A 6,202-nucleotide genomic window follows, 5' to 3' on the forward strand; every position below is an offset into this window, starting at 1 on the left:
GTAAGGTGTACAAACGACTATTTACCAGAAATAAAACTACTTTCACTGCTGACTGTTTCTATGTGCATTTCTTATTGATTTGTTTTAAAGTTTTAAGTTTTTGTGATCCTTCAGCTAAAGTTCGAAACCAACTTTCGAATGCTTGTCTGTGGCTTCTCTCTAGATATTTGTCACGTACTTGGCAAAAGTAACAAAAATACAATGCTCCCAGTGGCCCATTCCACAGAGCAATTTTCTGCCTTTTCAAAAATGTGGCCCAATAATGATCGGCTGTGGCTTTGCGTCGGGAGATTTTCTCGATACCTTGACATGTACGGTAACGTCCCTTCGACCCTGCCAGAGATTCTTGACACGTTGACCATATTTATTTAAAAGAGATTTATTCTCGTTGTAAAACTGAAGGAACTTAGAGAGAAGGTACTGGACTGAATAACCTTGAAACACCAGTTTTTGCATTAAGCAGTAATAACTTGTGATGTTAATTGAAATCCAGAGGTTCACACAAAATCTCACAGCTGATGCAAGGCGAGATATGTACACGCCCTATGCAGGACATATAGGTATATTATCAACCAGGTAAGGATAATTTACAATGTCAGAACTGAAACTGTCGTATAGTCTTTGTACAAATACAGCTTCAGATACATGTATAATATACCATCTGGAGAGCTTTCTTGAAATCCAGCGAAGATATAAATCTTTTCTACAGTGTTGTTTAAAGCTAACAGATCATCAATATACCGTTTAAATTAATAATTTGTCGCTCTCATGCGATTGCAAGTACAGGTAAGCCAAAAGCAAACTTTGTACTCATCGATTGTTGATATATATAATGAGAAATTTAAGAGACTCGATGAACAACGAAACGTGTCATGAATAGTAACTCTTGTATGTAGTGAAACTGGTGAAGGCTTTGTTGCCTTTGACGTTTCAAATGTTGCGGTGACCGTGTTTTTTTTTTTGACAAGATCGAAGTAATTAGTGATGATTCAACATTGATAACACTTGAATAGATGGGTCACACCTGAAATTCAGCTTAGGTAAGAACATAACCTGGACGTACCTATCTCTCACACCAGTTGTATCCCTTTAACTAAGTCATTGTAAGGAATGGTAGCATAGCGAGTGAAGATATCCCATGTGGATATGTGCTTATACTGTAGGTGTTTAAGTTCTTCATTGGGACATTTAGCGTTTTTAAGTATGGTGCACTGGTGTTTTTTCCCCCAAATTGCTGTAACTCTGTAACGCAGTGGCTTCGTTACGAGAGTATATACACATTTGGTGGTATATATTCTTGACTAGGCAACAAAGCGAGGAATGTACGTGTATTTACACATATTTGGAATCCAGTAAAGTTGTGCTCTTTCGGTGTGAGGGGAAGGTACGGATATTCTCCTCTGTTTGAGATAGGACTGGTGTTTTTAAATAGTTCCTCCAGAGTATAGGTCGTTATGAAATATGTTGATATTGTGGCAGTTATTGTAGTGATATTGAGCTCTTCTACACGAACTTCAGAGTACATGTAATAATTCAGGCAAACAAATATAATATAGTTAGGATCTATGTCCGCAGGAGCGATAACGTATTTTCTCTGAAGGTCATCAAGTACCTGTTGCATGGTAGGATCCTTCAGAACTTGTTTGGCTGTTTCATGAACGTTAGTACTGACATGGTGGATTCCATACACAACATGTTTCTTTACTAGCTCAAACCAGGCGTCAAGGACTGATGACTAGATGCCTTTAGTTTCAGTTTTTAACTTTTAACTTTTAACTTCAAAATAGAACATGTGAACTAATTGTAATTTGCAGTTACAAATTACAACTTGCAACTTCTAACTAAAGGCATCTATGTTCAAGCGGCAAGAAGAAAAATTTTCCTATTTGCTCTCTTATTTCTATTTATTGGCTCTTTATATTTCGAACCCCTAACAGGCAGATTTCCAAAAGCATCATGCGCGGCAATATTAAAGTTATTAGTCACGACATGTTTAAATGGATGGTTAGTCAGGTGTGATAATAAGGTCAAACATTTAGACGGATTCAGGCAAACAGAAGCAGTAAACAGTTTCCATTGATGATCATCAATAAAATCTCAGTAAAAAATTATGAATAACAGAAGTACCTTCCTATGTACGACCGGAGAGGACATCGAAAAAATGAAACATAATATTTTAAAAATATTGGAATTCTGCTTTCGGTTGACATTTCTGTCCTATCCACGTGCTTATGGCTTTCTTTTAAAGTGTAATAACAGGTGGATACGTCTTGTGTGGTATATTCAAGCCTCGTTCTTCTCTTGAGTTATGGTATATTTAAGCCTCAAGTTCTTCTATGAGACATGGTATAATTAAACCTCAAGTTCGTCCGAGAGTTATGGTACACTCAAGCCTCATGCTCTTCCATGAGTTATGGTATATTCAAGCCTCAAGTTCTTCCATGAGTTATGGTGTATTCAAGCCTCAAGTTCTTCCATGAGACATGGTATATTTAAGCCTCAAGTTCTATCAATAGCCCCATCAATGCCTGAAAATTGGGCAACAGCGTAGAACGCTTCCTGTTTTTCTCGGATTTCGCGAGCTGTCAGTGGAAAACGAATGAACTGAGAAATGAGCCGGTTTAAAGATAGACTTCTTACGGTAGCTGTGATAGCCCTAGATACAGTCGGCTGTGAGACTCCCATGTCATCACCATTGCATACCTGCATTTTTCCGGTTGCCAACAAAACGAAGAGTAATCAACACTTTATGCACTGGAGTAAGTGCACAGTTTTTGTTCGATCCACTCACAACGTCGTCCCTAACTAGTGATTGGATATATCGAATTCCTGCAGCATCCAGAGGAAACCTTTCTAAGAGCTCCCTATCATTATATTCGTTCAAACAATCTCTTCTTTTCTTAAAGTGGCGTCGATTTGGTTGAGCGGCCGCCATGTTGTTGTTGTTTAAGAAATACTTGAGAATTTAAGAAAAAGATAAAAGTGGTCATAGGCACACTTAGAATTTAAGAATTTCTTGACAGCTAAGTTTTTTTATGAATGGCATTGAAGTATTTTTTAGCAATTTAAGATTTTTTAGTGGGTTTATGAATTTTTTAGCGTTGATAAATGCTTAAGAATCTTTATGAATACGACCCCAGTTTGAAATATTAAACTTAAATGCAGGATACTCGATGGAATACAGCTAGCACCACGGTTCAAAGAAATTTACGCTGAATAATGTTATTTAACCCCTAGAAGTGAAGACTCCTGAAAAACAAAATATTCGGCAGTTTCCGTAAAACTTCCCTGCTGTGACGTATTAATATTCCTTGTGTGATGCTGAATTAGACTGATATGACGTCGCGTAAGGCAGATGACATCATGCGTGTTTGAAAGTACGACGTCATTTGTTGGCATAAAGCAGTGATGGGTGACGTCAAATGTTCTTGCATGACGTCCAGGCAAAATTGGAAACGGCAGAAAACTTCTGTTTCCGTATTATCCTTCCGAACTAACAACAACGGCTGTAATACAATGCGTTTTTTTCTACAATTTAAGAAAGCAATTCCGACTATATCGATTCTTATCATTTAACCTTGCCTTTAAGACATACGTGTCTTAACACTAAAGTAGCTCTTTAACATACAATGACACTAAAACTATGCAAAGGGACCATGTCTCGCAGATGCTTATTTCACCAGAAGAATCCTGGTTTATGTACGAAATACAATGTAATTACGGACATTCTACATAGAGAGTAAAAACCAGAGCATCGACCACAGTGTGATAGCTGGCAAATGGTCACACATAACCGATGAAATATGGCCTCTTGTCACAAGTCCGCGGATGAAAATGCGACAACTGCCTCCATTGTTTAAAATGGCCGCCACAGCTGTCAGGGACAAAATCTGTGATGACCCAATATCCCAATTTGTTCATAATAATATTGTCTAAATGTGTCGGATTCCGTGCTTTTATCATAAAATGCACAATAGGTTAGCTATGGCGCATGGTTACATATCATAACGAGCTGTATATCCTATTCCAACCCATAGTTACAGGCGAGCCGGCCACTAACTGTTACACAAACTGTTAGCAGCAATATCAAATTTTAATTCCTACAAATTTCATTTCGATAAACCATCCAAATAAATATGAGCAAAAAACCGTTGTGAAATTTCCTTATGTTGGGTAAACCGCAAAGACATGTTAATAGCTTAATAGGTTAAAAAATTTTATCGAGCTGTTGATGTTCGTATTCCTGCTGCATTGAATTATGTATTTACAGTCCACGACAAAGGCCTACAAAAAACAAATATCTTCTCTTACCTGCAGGGCAATCAGAATAAATTTTCTCCACCTTTTCTTCAACTTGTTTTAAGTATTTCAGGGTGTTAGCAAATCCAGACGAAACACCAGAAGCAAGAAATAGGAATGACTAAAAATGAATGGGGCAGAAAATCAGGAATTAATACACCCCTCTCTACACCACGAGCCCCACTGGAACCCAGAATTCAAAATAAAATTAGCATTTGGAAAGTATTCATCTCCTATTGATATCCTTTGACAGTTTGAGCAGTCAGAATGGAAAGCTATGTTAAAGTTTACAACAGAACAAAAACGCCATAATTTTGTGAAAAAAAGTGCAAAAGTGGTCAAAACTCATTTTGAAAAAAGTTCACAAGACCTTAGAGACGTAACGTTTTTTGTAACTCGGCAGAGAAGTTGAAATTTTGTATCCCTTTTGTCCTGTTTTGAAATTTGGAAGTTTTCTCAACATTTGTTTTAAAAATCGTATTGAATGGAGATTTGGGAACAAGCGTCTGAGTTCGAGTTTCAGTACGTTCTATTACTTTTTGGCACAATTATGCCCGTTTTGTCACGACTCGGATGCTTTTTCTTTTCGAACTGATATGTGGCTTCATTATGATGGATTACAGATTAAGTTCGATTTTTGCGCTGTTTAGTTCATTTTTAGCAAAGTTATGGTCGTTTGGTCGTTTTCCAGATCCCCCCCAACCCCAAGACAACTGGCTATTCTGTGTTATTCTGGTTATCCTGGGTCATTGCGCCACGCTGGCCTCCTACCAGCCTCGCCAACAGAGGCCCAGCACAAAAAAAAATGTTTAAGCTTCGTTGAGTGGTGAGAGGATCATAGAACAACAACTTCTGTGTGAAGAGAATTTATTCGACTCGATTTGTTTATTATAAACTATACATCTTTACTGCTATCTTCCTATTATTAAAGCCTAGTTGATCACAAAACAATGCGCACTATCCTAGAATAAGTTGTATCGCATCGCCATACCTCTGAAACGCAAAGTCTGAAGTGATGGCGCTCTGCGTTTTAGTTCACTTTTGAATTAATTGCCTTTGCCCAAAGAATATTTCAACCAGTGAAACAGAGACAGTCATGTAATGGCGGTAAATTATTACTGGACAGTATTTTGTTGGAACATAAGAGATAACAGGTGTCTACGTACTGGGCTACGACTGGTGTGTGGTATTTTACAAATGGCCACATTGAATCGGTGAAATCTTGTTATCTCAATTTACGGTTTCATTCTACCTGTTCATACAAATGCGTGCCCAGCTCCAACTAGGCCCCTGACAAAATATGTTATCCCGATGTATCCCCCACACGAAATGCAAAAGGCCGTCGGAGTGGGTGAAAAATTTCTTCTGAACCAAAATAAGCAGGCTAAAAGCCAAAGCTTATACTTGTGCGTTGATTTCTAATATATGTCGATATACAGTCTATACATGTCTATATACAGAGTATACGTGTCTATATACAGAGTATACATGTCTATATACAGAGTATACGTGTCTATATACAGAGTATACATGTCTATATACAGAGTATACGTGTCCATATACAGAGTATACGTGTCCATATACAGAGTATACGTGTGTCCATTTTGCAATAATGTTTTTTTTCTCATATTTTCGAGTCAAAACTCGGCTGATGCTTAAAACTTTGTATTTTTGTCCACAACATTGTTTTTTTTATTTCTTTAAAACACAATTTATAGATATAGAAGCCCAGTCCTACGACGTGGTCTTACACACTATTCCGTATAGATGTATACTACTTTTTACACTCTACTTTTCGATATGGACTTGTATGCTAAAAATATTTTCCTTGATAATTGTTGGAGGAAATTCTAACCCGATGTTAGTTGTGTGCCGTGTGTAAATATACATATTAAATAGAGAT

This window comes from Liolophura sinensis, chromosome 3 (genome assembly GCF_032854445.1).
Source record: "Liolophura sinensis isolate JHLJ2023 chromosome 3, CUHK_Ljap_v2, whole genome shotgun sequence".
In the NCBI taxonomy this organism is placed as follows: domain Eukaryota; kingdom Metazoa; phylum Mollusca; class Polyplacophora; order Chitonida; family Chitonidae; genus Liolophura; species Liolophura sinensis.